We start from the raw sequence: 15,819 nt of genomic DNA, 5'->3' as shown, positions 1-15,819 counted from the left end.
GCGAACATGCATTTTCGAAACTAATTTAGGAACATTTAGCTGACCAATTAAACAACTCTATTTTAATAATATCAGATTCGTATTTGAACAACTAAGCTTGTTTAGCTTGATGGGTGGAGCAGTGTTACTATGAAATGAAGCACGTATTCTGATCATATAGTGATCATAAAAGGGGGAAACTCTAAGCATATATTTTTTAGCAAAAGAGGGTTTCCCCTCTGATTTCTATTAAAGAAACCACCACGGAACCAACATGATCAATTAAACCCTAAGCATGATCAATTAAACCGTATTATGGCTGTGCCATGGCAGATTTGAAGCTGCAAACCGGAGAAATGATATTTAGCATCCATTGTTTGCTTCGAACTAAGAACTAAATTCTAAGAGCTAAAAAAGATCTATTTTCTGGTTGAGATCAAAAAGTTGAGGAGATATGAAGTACCACCTCTCTTGCGGCGCCGTGTAGGCATCGGGGGTGCGATGGCTGTCGGTGGCGTTGAAGCAGATCTGCGACGGTAGACGGGTGCATCGAGGGATAAGTCCCGTTGCGGTGGAAGAGAAGGTCGTGTGATCGGCCCTGGCAAAGAGGACGACGGCACCGATGAAGCGAGAGGACGCGATGCAAGGCTATTGGTCCGTCGCCGTGGATGAGAAACGTCCATATCTAGCAGTGGATGACGCGGTCTTGGTAGGCGCTCCAGCATGGTGGAGGACGGTGGCGATGGATGTGGTGGAGGACGTCGGCGATGGATGGGGTGGCGGACGGAGGCTGGTGTGGGAATGGGGTGTTCTAGTGCGGACGGTGTATGAATGGGAAAATGGAGGGAGAGGTACGGGGAACCATGTTTTTGGGACGCGCCTATCTGAAATATGGGAAAGTTACGAACTTATCCCCCGTTTCAAATTTGGACGTCTCGTCGGTTGGGGATAGGACAGTAATCTCGCATCTCCCAAATATTTGCCGATAACTATTTTGGGTGAGGAGAGGGTGTTTTGCCGCCCATGGTTGGCGCCCACGGTGTATGAACGGGGCTGATAGGTAGGGCGGTTGTGTCACGTCTGATGGAAGTTACACATCTGCCCCTATTTAAAATATTAGCCTACATCTATTTCGGACGAGGAGAGTTTGTTTTGCCGCCCACCGTGTATGAATGGGGAATGGACGGAGAAACAGAGGTCTTTCGGACGAGCTTGAATCAAATGAGTTTTGCCGCCCATGTTTGACGCCCACCGTGTCGGAATGGGCTCAGAGGCGGTCGTGTCATGTCTAATTGAAGTTACTAACCTACCCCTATTTAGAGCAGTGGAAATCGGGCCGATGGATTGTCCGTGTAATGGGTAGACAGTAATTTCCATCTCCCAAACACTTGGCTTCGGGCAGCCGATGTGGGAGTGGACATTTTGCTGTTTCTTTCGAATTTTGGGACAATAAGCATCCACGTTTACCCTGGAAACTAAATTCGAATCCATTTGGTATTCCTATATGAATCTTTATAAATCATTCTATGTGTTTTTATATATCTTCAAAAGGGCGACAAAGATGTGTTCCACTGTCATATATGAATGTGGTTTACAAATGCTGATACTCAAATTCAGAAACTAGAATCCAGTTTAAGGTGAATTCGAATATTTGGAACACTTCATGTCCAACTCAAATGTCACACGCAGCATAATGTGTACTCCCATTTAGATATGTACAAAGTGATGTATCAAGATTCAAATACCGAGTCAATCAACCAAGAATGTACGGAACTAAAAGACTTATAAACACTTATAGAGTATATGGATCAATAATATCAACTGACATACATAAGCCAGGCCGCTGTACTTTTTTTGGCTACAACAGCATCCTTTTTTTAGCCAGCATCTTGGCCCTTTCCGATGCGTGCCACTTATGGTCTATCTATACTAGTATTGCTGAATGCACATTCATCCCGATTGGCATATTTGTAGGTCTGGCACAGCAATCCAAATGAAATGTCTCCGAGTCTTATCAATTAATACAGACTTGTGCTCAAATAAAATTACAAACAAAAAAACAATTATTACATGATCTCTAAAACAAATGGTTTGATTGATTACATGAACAAGCAACACAAAGGTTATTCAACTATGGAAAGAACATTTCACCTATGATTTACCAAGTAGGAATTTAATTTCCTTTTTTCCTTCAGGACCTTAACAATCTGGTCAGTCTCAGCTTGCTTCGTTTTGAAATCCACCAAATATTTAATGGTTGTCTTGAGTACTGCTTGTGATTGTGCTGTTTGCTTCCTCAACATGTCAACTTCATCTCTAAGTGCAGAAGCAGAATCTCTTTCTACCAATAGTTTAGCCTCTAGAGCATCAGCAGTTGGCAATTCATAATGCACGATTGGGCCGGTGCCACTGCTATGGGATGATGCAATGTCCATGGGGACCTCGCTCTTTGATCTTGGGCTAACCTGTTTTGCCATTAAAGTTCCGATTGGATTCAGAAAAGTTCAAGTTAGCAAAACATCTCAACTGGGAGTTATAACAGCAAACCAGTTAAACAAACAAGGAATTAAAGAGTTTCAATTGGATGTTGAAAAGTAGTTATTAACATCATTGTAACCCGTTGTTGCAGCAGCAAAGCAGTTAAACAAACAAGTAGATATTTAAGTTAAGGCAAACAGGTAATCTTAACAGTAAGTATCAAACACACAGATAGGCGCAGTCTACAATATGATTAACAGGCTGTGCCATTATGTAATCAGTAGCAAACTAAATTAAGCCAAGCAACGTAATTGAACAATTTTGCAATAAGTGGCTAACTAAAATTCTGAGAAGCAGGTAACTGAACTTACGCTAGTTCTTTGTACAGGCACACTGCAACTTCTTTTTCGCTTACATGGTTGTACGAAGGAGTCCATGGCATCAATTGCTTGGATACGCAGTCCCAATACTTCTTTCTTCCCACACTGCATGGGTAAGTCGAATGGTTAATCTGGTAAGATGGTGCGTCCTTGATATGTTATATGAGGACGTGTAGTCAGACTAGTTGTAGCCAAACACATCACACTGGCTTTTACTGTATATTTTGTGCGATTACTTTTGGCATATCGAGATCTAAGCAATCTACAATAGGATGAAAAGACTGGCATCCTTCACATTATTGGCGAACTCAGTTCATAGAAACAAGCAATTCAACCATTCTGTGGGTAAATCAAAAGCGCCACTGGAATATTTTTCACTATCCAATCATACACGCAAAAAGGGGCGACGCCACCATAGGGGCTGGTATGGGCGGCCGCTTCAGGTGGCTGGAAAGTGTGCACCTAGTTTGAGTCGTCCAGGTTGGCCCACCCTAGTTTTGTTCGTCCCAACGCACGAGCAGGCAATGTAAAAAATGAAGAAAAATGTATCAATTTGGATGGGCCAATAACATAAGTGCAAGGCAGGACCTATAGCAAGCTCGCGGCCCAAACGAGCACCTCCCATATCGATCGACAGCAGGAAAAATCCCAATTCATTCGCTCCAGCCTCCAGTCTGGTTCGCTCCTAACCTAGCCGCCGCTGGACAGACCGACACAGCACTTCCTCGTGCCCTCATTGGAGGGCGGTCGCCGGGCTTCAAGCGAACGGAAGGACAAGAAGATGAAGATCCAACCCTGGGTGTAGCCTGCGTGGGAGGCAGCAGCGGCAGCACGGGCATGGCATCGAGCTTGCGCAATCGGACAGTCGCTAATTGCAGGAGTAGCATGCGCAACGAGCAGGTACATCACATCCCTGATTATATCTAATTCAACTCTTCAATTTTTGGCCAATAGTTAAACCTGACGGTGTTGTAAAACTGCTTGTACGTAGGGAATCTATGAGAAAATGAAACCAATTTCTACTTATTTTATAACTCCCCCAATCAATACTGAACTGACTGAATCTGATGTATCTAATCAAGTTTCCGATGCAAACATACAAGCTCATGTTGTTCTTGAGCCTGAAGTGTCTAATGAACAGACTGCTAATGAAGGATTTGATGCAAACATTTTACATGCTCCTGGTGATGAACATATAGTGTCTAATGAGGGATCTAATGCAAGCATTTTGCAAGCTCATTGAAGGATTTAGTATCTAATGATGATCTACTATGTTGAGAGAGACAGAGATTTGCAGGCATTGATGACAAGAAAATTATAGTGCATTTTCATAGCTTGAGGAAACGTCGAGGCCATCTACCAGAAAGTCCCCGTATCATGACAGCATAGCATAAATACTTTTCTAATCTGTTGTTTGAAACTATTGGCATACTTGTGCAGGATAGATATATTGATATGCAGTTTGCGCACTGGTTATACATGCAATTACACTTCAGTATTTTCAGCCAGAGAACGAATAATTCAAGCAGGTACAAACCATGTTTGTAGTCCTTGTACACCATGTTGCATTTTGTGTTTTTTGGCGCTTGCATCATTTAGTGTTTATAATCTAAACTACTTTGGATCATTAGCTGGTTTTCAAAGTGCATGTAGCTTCACATTTCTCAAGTTATGTTGATTTCCGGAGTGCAAGTGCCTTCGTATTTTTTAAGTTAAATGTTCGCCCTTGGTAACTTGAATTCGTGGATCAGCCACTACACACAAATCATACACGAATGCCAGTACGAATTAAATGAAATGTAGGGACTTACGCTAGCTCGTTGTACAGGCTCACTGCAGCTCTGCTTGCGCTTGGGATGTTCCATGTACAAGTCCATGTTACCACTTGCTTGGATGTGCAGGCCTTGTGCTCCTTGCATCCCCCTCTGCATTTTTGACACGGCGAATGGTTGATCAAATAAGAGGAATCGACCTTGATGTTGTACCGGAGGACAGATACTTACAAGGTTAGACGGGTGTGCAAGATGTGTACCAGATCCCGTAGCGCCGTCATGCTTCGCTAAAATATGGATTTGCTTGTTTCAGATGATATCTCCAGAAGAAATAAGAGTTAAGGTCAGAGTTGCATAGCCGTGTAAGCTAAGAGAGCAGTGAAAGGATATCCAAACATCGTCGGAACAGTGCACAAGGGAGTGATGTGTGGATACCTAGTTCGGGCCGGCATTTGGGCATGCTCGCCTAGCTAGAGTGCGGGTCACTTCAGAGCTGTTGAGGGTGATGCGCTGGCGTTGGCTGGCCGCGCACGGATGCAGATCTTGAGTGGCAGTGGAGCGCTACGATGCGGTGGACGAGACCGTTGGTGAAGCCCCAACGGCCTCGGGGGGCGGAGGTGCGACGATGTGCTCGGTGAAGTAGCCCCGGTGAGCTGGGAGACGGCGTCAGTGAAGCGCACCTGATGCGGTGGAACTCGGTGTCTGTGAGGCACGTCGGTTGCGGCAGCCGACGTTGTCGGTGGACCACCCGGTGCGGTGGACGAGGGCGTAGATGAGGTAGCTCTGGTGCGGTGGTGAAGCGCGACCGTCGTCTTCGTCATCGTCGTCCGGCACAGAGGTGGGGAACGGTGGGGAAAGAGATGAGACGAGGGGCAATTCGAGGGTTGGCGGCGAATTAGGGATTTGAGCAATCTGGGCGCGGAAGGGGATGGTGGAGAAGAGAGATTTTGCAGGGCTGGAATTGGGGCCGCCAGATATTTCAATCTGAAACGTGGAAGCACGAACTTATATTGTCGTCGTCCTTTTTGGGGGGGTGGCTGGGTGCTATGCGTCCGTCCGACACACGCGACCACCCCGACAAGACTATGCTTCGGTGCCTTAAGGCACCTGCCTTTGTGTCCATGACATATGGGCCCAACAGGTGGCTGGCCCACATGTCAGTGACGCAAAGGCAGTTGCCTTTAAGGCACCGAAGCAGCATCCACAACGACACGACCCTGGTTTGCCTGGTGCGCCTACTTTTGAGAATGCAAACGGATCTTCTTTCATTTGCCAACGAATCTGTATGTATTACCATGCCCATGTTTTCCTTGCAATAATTAGTCATTCGAAACGAGATACTCCATCCATTCACTTTTGTAAGTCGTTTCAAACAACTTAAAATGAACTGTTTTGCACATTGTCTGAAATGTCTTCAAGGTCTTATAAAAGTGAACAGAGGGAGTACTATAAATTAATTAACGAGGAGTTATTTGAAAAAAATCAAAACGGTACCCACGCTAACGTGGATTAGAGTGTGTCTCACATAATTAGTTATTTGAATTAGAGTGTGTGTCACGTAGTTAGTTATTTGAATTAGAGTGTTTGTCACATAGCGATCTCCAATTCTAACGTGGATTTTGCATTTCACTGTATCCACGCTACTTTTTTAATACAAATGCATATGTATATGATGAACACCATGGTAGTGAGAAAACTTTTGGATGGATTCGAACATATGACCTACAAAATAGCACAACAAACGATATATCACCATGTTTGAGCCCAATTCGACCTATTCACATTGTATACTCTCTCACGCACATCGTCTATCTAGGTCACTCTCTCCAACCCGTCTCACTCTTTCGATCGCATGGCGACCCTATGTGATCGGTTGACCTTGCTTCCTCCCACTCACAAAATATATCTACACGTCTTCACTTACTGGTGGGTTCCATGTGTGCTCTCTCTCTCTCCTCCCCTTCTGCGTTTAGACGCACGGGCAAACAGGAAGAACTCGCGGGCGATGTTGCCGTTGACCATATCTGGACACGTTCACAAGTCACGGCACCAGTTTCACGTACTAGCAGCACTAGTCAGTGTGTACGTGCAATGCACGTTAATTAGGATGTATATTAAGTGCATGCGGATATTAACTACTAGGATATTATTTGCGTGTTGTCATGTGATTAGCGCTATTTTTGGCATGAAATTAACTGCAAGCTAAACGTGTTGAGTGCTCAACATTGAAGCAGTCTAGGTCGTTGGATGACAAGGAATACATGTGGCTTGATGACGTTTTATATTTAATTTGATACGGCTCTAGCAGAACATTCAATCGATCAAACCATACATTTCGTTCAGTCTGACTCCGACTTTAAATTATACGACGATTGAGGGAGTCCTAGATTAGGGGGTCTCCGGACAGCCGGACTATCTCCATTGGCCGGACTGTTAGACTATGAAGATACAAGATTGAAAACTTCGTCTCGTGTCCGGATAGGACTCTACTTGGCGTGGAAGGCAAGCTAGGCAACACGGATATGGATATCTCCTCCTCTGTAACCGACCTTGTGTAACCCTAACCCTCTTCGGTGTCTATATAAACTGAAGGGTTTTAGTCCGTAGGACAACAACAACCACTACATACAATCATACCATAGGCTAGCTTCTAGGGTTTAGCCTCTCTGATCTCGTGGTAGATCTACTCTTGTACTACCCATATCATCAATATTAATCAAGCAGGATGTAGGGTTTTACCTCCATCAAGAGGGCCCGAACCTGGGTAAAACATCGTGTCCCTTGCCTCCTATTACCATCCGTCCTAGACGCACAGATCGGGACCCCCTACCCGAGAGCCGCCGGTTTTGACACCGACATTGGTGCTTTCATTGAGAGTTCCTCTGTGTCGTCGCCGTTAGGCTCGATGACTCCTCCGATCATCAACAATGATGCAGTCCAGGGTGAGACTTTTCTCCCCGGAAAGATCTTCGTATTCGGTGGCTTTGCACTGCGGGCTAATTCGCTTGGCCAGCTGGAGCAGATTGAAAGCTACGCCCCTGGCCATCAGGTCAGATTTGGAAGTTTGAACTACACGGCTGACATCTGCAGAGACTTGATCTTCGACGGGTTCGAGCCACAGCCGGGCGCGCGACACTGTCACGATGGGTATGACCTAGCTCTGCCACCGAACAGTACCCCAGAGGTCGCGCCCGCATTAGCTCTGACCCTTATCTCGGAGCCAACTGCACCAATCGAGGACGGGTGGCTAGACACCGCCTCGGGAGTTGCATTCTCAACGGCGATCGAGCCGAACACCAGCCTAATCCTCTGCGAAGCCCATGACCCCAAGGTGCCGGACTCTTTTCCGGACTCCGAACCATCCGCGCCCCTGCCAATCGAATCCGATTGGGCGTCGATCATGGAATTCACCGCCGCGGATATCTTTCAGCACTCGCCCTTCGGTGACATTCTAGATTCACTAAAATCTCTCTCTTTGTTAGGAGAGCCCTGGCCGGACTATGGCCAACAGGATTGGGATGCGGACGACAAAGAAATTCGACGCCCACCCTCCACCCACTTCGTAGCCACTGTCGATGATTTAACCGACATGCTCGACTTCGACTCTGAAGACATCGACGGTATGGACGACGATGTAGGAGACGAACATGAACCAGCGCCTATAGGGCACTGGAAAGCCACCTCGTCATATGACATATACATGGTGGATACACACAAAGAAGGCAATGGCGACGAGATAACGGAGGATGACCCCTCCAAGAAGCAACCCAAGCGCCAACGTCAGCGGCGCCGCTCTAAGTCCCGCCAAAGCAAAAGTGGTGATACCGGCACGGGAGAAAATAACACTCCAGATAGTGCCGGAGACAACAACAATCCCCTCCGGCAAGATTTAGAGCAGGAGGATGGAGGAGCCAGCCCTCCTGAGAGAGCGGCAGACGGAGAGGAGGAGGATGACAATTACATGCCCCCCTCCGAAGACGAGGCAAGCCTCGGTGACAATGAATTTGCCGTACCAGAGGATCCCGCCGAACAAGAGCGCTTCAAGCGCCGGCTTATGGCCACGGCAAATAGCCTGAAGAAAAAGCAGCAGCAGCTTCAAGCTGATCAAGATTTGCTAGCTGGCAGATGGACTGAAGTCCTCGCGGCCGAGGAATATAAACTCGAGCACCCCTCCAAGAATTACCCAAAGTGCAGGTTACTACCCCGACTGGAGGAAGAAGCGTATGATACGGCTGATCGGCCACCTCATGGCCGCGATAGAGAGGCATTCCAGCCAAAAACTCAACCTCCACCCCGACACCATTCAAATAAAAAGGCATGGGGAGATACGCCAGACCTGCGAGACATATTGGAGGACAAAGCAAAGCATGCAAGGTCGATCTACGGATCACGAGGGCGCACAACTCTGCGAGACGATAAACGTCACGCCGGATACAGTAAAAGCAAATCCGGCCGGGCCGAACACAGCGGGCAAGACCCATTCGAGCTGTGTCGCGATATAGCCCAATACAGAGGCGCCGCACACCCCTTATGCTTCACAGACGAAGTAATGGATCATCAATTCCCAGAAGGTTTCAAACCTGTCAATATTGAATCATACGACAGTATGGATCGAGGATTTCCTCCTCCACATCCACATGGCCCGCGGTGATGACTTACACGCCATCAAATACCTCCCACTAAAGCTCAAAGGACCAGCGCGGCATTGGCTTAACAGCTTGCCAGCGGACTCCATTAGCTATTGGGAAGATCTGGAAGCCGCATTCCTCGACAACTTTCAGGGCACTTACGTGTGACCACCAGACGCCGATGATTTGAGCCACATAATTCAGCAGCCAGAAGAATCGGCCAGGCAATTCTGGACTCGGTTCCTTACAAAGAAAAATCAAATCGTCATCTGTCCGGATGCAGAGGCCTTAGCGGCTTTCAGACACAACATCTGAGATGAGTGGCTAGCCCGGCACCTTGGTCAGGAAAAGCCGAAATCTATGGCAACTCTCACGACGCTCATGACCCGCTTTTGTGCGGGAGAAGACAGCTGGCTGGCTCGCAGTAATAACATATCAAAGAACCATGGCACCTCCGATACCAAGGACGGCAATAGCAGGTCACGTCGCAACAAACATAAGCGCCACATTAATAATGAAAATACCGAGGATACGGTAGTCAATGCCGGATTCAAAGGCTCTAAACCCGGTCAGCGGAAAAAGGCATTCAAACAAAGTACGCCGGGTCTGTCCATCTTGGACCGTATACTCGATCGCTCGTGTCAAATACACGGCACCCCAGACAAGCCAGCCAATCACACCAACAGGGATTGTTGGGTGTTCAAGCAGGCCGGCAAGTTAATTGCCGAAAACAAGGACAAGGGGCCGCATAGTGATGACGAGGAGGAACCCCGGCAGCAGCACACCGGAGGACAGAAGAGGTTTCCCCCGCAAGTGCGGACGGTGAACATGATATACGCAACCCACATCCCCTAGAGGGGGCGGAAGCATGCGCTCAGGGACGTATATGCGTTGGAGCCAGTCGCCCCAAAGTTCAACCCTTGGTCCTCCTGTCCAGTCACCTTCGATCGCAGGGACCACCCCACTAGTATCCGTCATGGCGGATTCGCCGCACTGGTCCTAGACCCAATCATTGACGAATTTCACCTCACTCGAGTCCTTGTGGATGGCGGCAGCAGCCTGAACCTGCTTTATCAGGACATAGTGCGCAAAATGGGTATAGACCCCTCAAGGATCAAACCCACAAAAACGACCTTTAAAGGCATCATTCCAGGTGTAGAGGCCCATTGCACAGGCTCAATTACATTGGAAGTGGTCTTCGGATCCCCGGATAACTTCCGAAGCGAAGAGTTAATCTTCGATATAGTCCCATTCCGCAGTGGTTATCATGCACTGCTCGGGTGAACCGCATTTGTGAGATTCAATGCGGTACCGCATTATGCATACCTCAAGCTCAAGATGCCAGGACCTCGTGGGGTTATTGCAGTCAATGGAAACACAGAGCGCTCTCTCCGAACAGAGGAACACACTGCGGCCCTCGCAGCAGAAGCGCACAACAGCCTCTCAAGGCAATCCACCAGTTCGGCGTTTCAAGACCCGGACACCTTCAAGCGCGCTCGGAGCAATCGGCAAATAGACCGCCTAGCGCGATCTGAGCTCGTGTAGCAATGCGGCGGACACCCCCCAATCCCAGCCCAACGGTGAAACTCGTGCCGCGCATACATAATTACGCATTACAAATACCATGGGCACAAGTGGGGAGGGGGCACAACTGCGGCAAGCCCCAAGACGCGGCTTAAACCGCACTAGGGGCTTCCTGTTTGGTTATTTTTCTTTTTTTTCAGGACATTAATCTCTGGAAACACTGTCCGGCAGCACTATTGCTGAACACAAGATGCAGCAACCAAGGAGGCAGACAGCTACGTCATACCATGGAATTTCCAGGTGGATTACAGTAACGAGCGAAATATTCGATTTAATATCATTCCTCAGCTTGCCCTTGGAAGGGACATAGTCCTACTCTTTGCTTATCACACTATCTGTATCACTCTGCTTTAACGCAATTTTTTGAATAAACAATGCATAACATTACGACTATTATTGCATTCTTGTTATATATATATATGTCTATGTGTTCATTAATGACGCCTTGCAACCATACACTTTGGTACGACCAATACACCAGGGGCTTACATACCCCATAATACGGTGTGAAAAGTCTGAACACTTTCACAAGTGCGGCACCCCGAACTTATAGCATTATATGCATCAGCTCTGAATCATGTCTTTGGTCAAATGTTGGGTTTGCCCGGCTCCTATGTTTTGGTACCTTACGTTTCGCTCTATCGGCTAAGGTAGCGCTAGGACAACTACTGCGATTGTGCCCCGGTTCTGCTGGGTTCAGCACCTCAGTAGAGAAAGCTAAAACTGACTGTCATGATAAGGTGAGAGACTGGTCGCTGTTTGGCGAGGTTTTCGAGTCCCTAAAGACTTATGCCGCTTAGAGCGAGGGGCCGGCCCTGTCTGGCTTAAAGGCGTGTATCGCGCCCCAAATTCGGCCTTCCGAATACCAGGGGCTTCGCCGAAATTTAAAATTATAGAATTCTATGGCTAAGTGAGAGTGATAAAGCATTATTAGTCTGGTTGCCTTGTTCGCTGTGCTGAGCACCTCCCTCGAAGGACCCAAACATGGGAACAAGAGTGCTCAGGTTTCTCCGGAACACCCCAGCACTCGTGGCATGGGGGCAGAAGCCAAGGACTAGCCATCTCTCAGATTGATAAACGACCAAATAGAAGGTAATATTTTAAATTCAAACAAGCATTGCATGGCGCATATGAAACAAGTTTTCATAAATACAGGATAAAACGAGCAAGTCTCATTCAAATATTACATCTTTTGAACACTCGTCCGCTATGAGACAGGCACCCGGGAGAACACCCTCGTAGTACATCGCGGGGTGGCGGTGCTCCTTGCCCTCCGGCGGCCCCTCCTTGATCAGCTTCATGGCGTCTAGCTTGACCCACTGCAATTTCACACGGGCGAAAGCCCGGCGTGCACCCTCAATGCAGACAGATCGCTTGATGACCTCCAGCCGCGGGCAGGCATCCACAAGCCGCCTCACCAGGCCAAAGAAGCTGTTCGGAAGGGCGTCTCCAGGCCACAACGGGACTATAAAGCCCTTCATCGCCTGATCAGCCGCCTTATGTAGCTCGACCATCTGCTTCAGCTGGTCGCTCATTGGCACCGGGTGTTCGGCCTCAGCATACTGAGACCAGAACAGCTTCTCTGTTGAGCTTCCATCCTCGTCTTGGTAAAATTGTGCGGCATCAGACACACTGCGGGGCAAATCTGCAAATTCTCCTGGAGAGCTCCGGATTCGGGTAAGTAATCGGTAATATACTTTTACATGCTTGCTTTGCATATAGAAAGCCTTACCCGCCGCTATCTTCTTCATTGCGTCGATCTCCTGGAAGGCCTTTTGGGCTTCGGCCTTGGCACTCTTTGCACTCTCGAGGGTCGCGGCAAGCTCAGACTCTCGCGCCTTTGAGTCAAGCTCCAACGCCTCGTGCTTCGCCACGAGAGCCTGGAGCTCTTGCTGCACCTCGCCCACCCGAGCCTCGTGCTTCTCTCGCTCGGTGCGCTCCTTGGCCGCTTTATCTTCGGCCTTGGTTAGCGCTTGCTTCAGGGTCACCACCTCGGTCGTGGCCCCTGGCAAATATATGATGATCCTGTCATTTTGCAATCACGTCTTCTTTTATATATACATATCTATAGACAGGGTATTACTTACCCTTCCTGGACCCCTCGAGGTCCTGCTTCAGTACGGCGACCTCCGCAGTCAGTGCGGCGGACGCTAGTAGCGAAGCCTGCATATGCATATTGACATACTTATATTAGACTCCTGCGATATTATTTGATCCTCTGTTCGGCTTTTCTTTGTGAACACCGAACAAAGCATCAGGGGCTACTGTCTATGCGATAATATTTCTACTACATTTTAAAACACTTACCTCGAAGCCTGTTAGAAGGCTGGCACAGGCTTCAGTCAACCCGCTCTTGGTGGACTGAACCTTCTGGACCACCACACTCATAACAGTACGGTGCTCATCGTCGATGGAAGCACTGCGAAGCGCTTCCAACAGATTATCCGACGCCTCTGGATGGACTAAGGTCATGGGCACAGGCGTCTTGCCCCTCTTAGAAGGAGGCCGCCTGCCCGAGCCTGGAACCGCTGGAGGTTCCAGCGCGGTGTTCGGCTGAGGGCCGAACTCGGAGCTCTCAGGGGCCCCGGAGTCTGGAAGGTCGCCTTGAGGCGCCTCCGGGACTGTCTCCCTCAGTCCGTTGCCTCTTGAGATAGCACCTCAGCGTCATCGGCAGGATGAGGGGAGGTGGCGGTTGGGACTGGATCGCTATCCATGTCCGACGAGCCCAGGGAGCCGTCCGATGATACATCGATACTGGCTCGTGGCGGCCTGCATAATTATATTCGGCGTTAGGGAAAACAGTGCAACAAAGGAATTCTATGAGTTACTATGGTATCCGAATACTTACGATCTCCCCGGGGGCTTGGCCCTGGGCAACCACTCGTCTTTGCCTTCATCGGCGGCGGTGGAACTGTCTAGAAGGAGAGTCCTTCCCTTCTTGGACCCTTCAACCCCCCCAGTTGGGGCGGCCTTCCTTTTCTTATCTCCCCCAGCCGGTGGGGGAGCATATTCTTCTTCTTCCTTGTCTTCGGGGGAAGAATGCGCCGCAGAGTCATCGGACGGTGAGTCCGACGACGCCTGGCGTCGGGAACTCTTTCGGGTTCCCTTGGCCTTCTTGGTCTTCTCCGGCACCGTATAAGGGGCCGGAGTCAGCATCTTTGCCAGAAGAGCATATGCGGGGCCTTCGGGCAAAGGAGCCGGACAGTCGATTTGTCCGGCCGTCTCCTGTCAGTCCTGTCAAAGGTACGGGAGTTTAGATCCCGCATGGAGTCAATCTATAAAAAATAAGTATCCTGTGAAAGGTAAAGCAGCTTACCGCACTGGCTTGGCGCTTCGCGCTGAATCCGCGATCCTCAGTAATAGGAGGGGGGACCTCGGCACTTTTGAACAGCACCCTCCAGGCATCTTCGTGAGTCGTGTCAAAGAGCCTGTTCAGAGTTCAGTGCTGCGCCGGGTCGAACTCCCACAAGCTGAACTCCCGTTGTTGGCACGAGAGGATCCGGCGGTGGAGCATGACCTGGACCACGTCGACAAGTTTGAGCTTCTTGTTCACCATGTTTTTAATACATGTTTGGAGTCCGGTCAGCTCTCCCAAACTACCCCCAGGATAGGCCCTTCTCTTTCCAGGAAGTGAGCCGCGTGGGATGCCAGATCGGAACTCGGGGGCCGCTGCCCATGCAGGGTCGCGCGGCTCGGTGATGTAGAACCACCCCGATTGCCACCCCTCTATGGTTTCCATAAAGGAGCCCTCGAGCCATGTTACGTTGGGCATCTTGCCCACCATGGCTCCTCCGCACTCTGCCTGGCGCCCGCCCACAACCTTCGGCTTAACATTGAAGGTCTTCAACCATAAGCCGAAGTGGGGCTTGATGCGGAGGAAGGCCTCGCACACGACGATAAACGCCGAGATGTTGAGGATGAAGTTCGGGGCCAGATCATGGAAATCCAGGCCGTAATAGAACATGAGCCCCCGGACGAACAGGTGGAGAGGGAATCCCAGTCCGCAGAGGAAATGGGTGAGGAACACTACCCTCTCATGGGGCCTGGGGGTGGGAATGAGCTGCCCCTCATCTGGGAGCCGATGCACGATGTCGTCGGGCAGGTATCCGGCTCTCCTCAGCTTCTTGATGTCTCCATCCGTGACGGAGGAGACCATCCACCTGCCTCCCGCTCCGGACATGGTTGGAGAAGGTGGAGGTGGGAAGTGCGGACTTGGGCGCTGGAGCTCGAGTGTGCGAAAACGGATGAGCAAAGGAGGAAGAAGGCATGGATAGAAAGGTGAATCCTTATCCCTTTATATGGGCGGACCAAACTAAGCGTCCCCACTTGCCTGGTAAAACTCGCTCATCCCCCAAGCGCCGTAATCGATGGCGCGCTTGGGTTACCCACGCCCGTATTGATGAGAATCCCGTAATAAGGGGACACGATCTCTGCTTTGACAAGACGTGTCGAAAAACTGCCTCGCGTTATGTGCGGGGCTAGTTAAAGGAAACGGTTTGAATAATCACTGGGCCATGACATAACGTCATGTTGCCAAAACAAGTCAGCAAATTAGATTTGCGAAAATATTATTCTCTCTACGAAAGTATGTGGAACTTATGTTGCAGGGTCGGACACTATCCTCGTATTCAAATTCTTCTGTGATGTATTCGGAGAAGGAACCCGCCTTGCAATGCCGAAGACAATACTGCGCGCCGGACTCATCGTCATTAAAGCCTGGTTCAGGGGCTACTGAGGGAGTCCTGGATTACGGGGTCTCCGGACAGCCGGACTATCTCCATTGGCCGGACTGTTAGACTATGAAGATACAATATTGAAGACAAGCTAGGCAACACGGATATGGATATCTCCTTCTTTGTAAATGACCTTGTGTAACCCTAACCCTCTCCGGTGTCTATATAAACCGAAGGGTTTTAGTCCGTAGGACAACAACAACCACTACATACAATCATACCATAGGCTAGCTTCTAGGGTTTAGTCTCTCTGATCTCGTGGTAG

Source organism: Triticum urartu, chromosome 5A (assembly GCF_056163025.1).
Source record: "Triticum urartu cultivar PI428250 chromosome 5A, HENAU_Tu73, whole genome shotgun sequence".
Taxonomy (NCBI): Eukaryota; Viridiplantae; Streptophyta; class Magnoliopsida; order Poales; family Poaceae; genus Triticum; species Triticum urartu.
Note: the sequence above shows the minus strand (reverse complement) of the source record.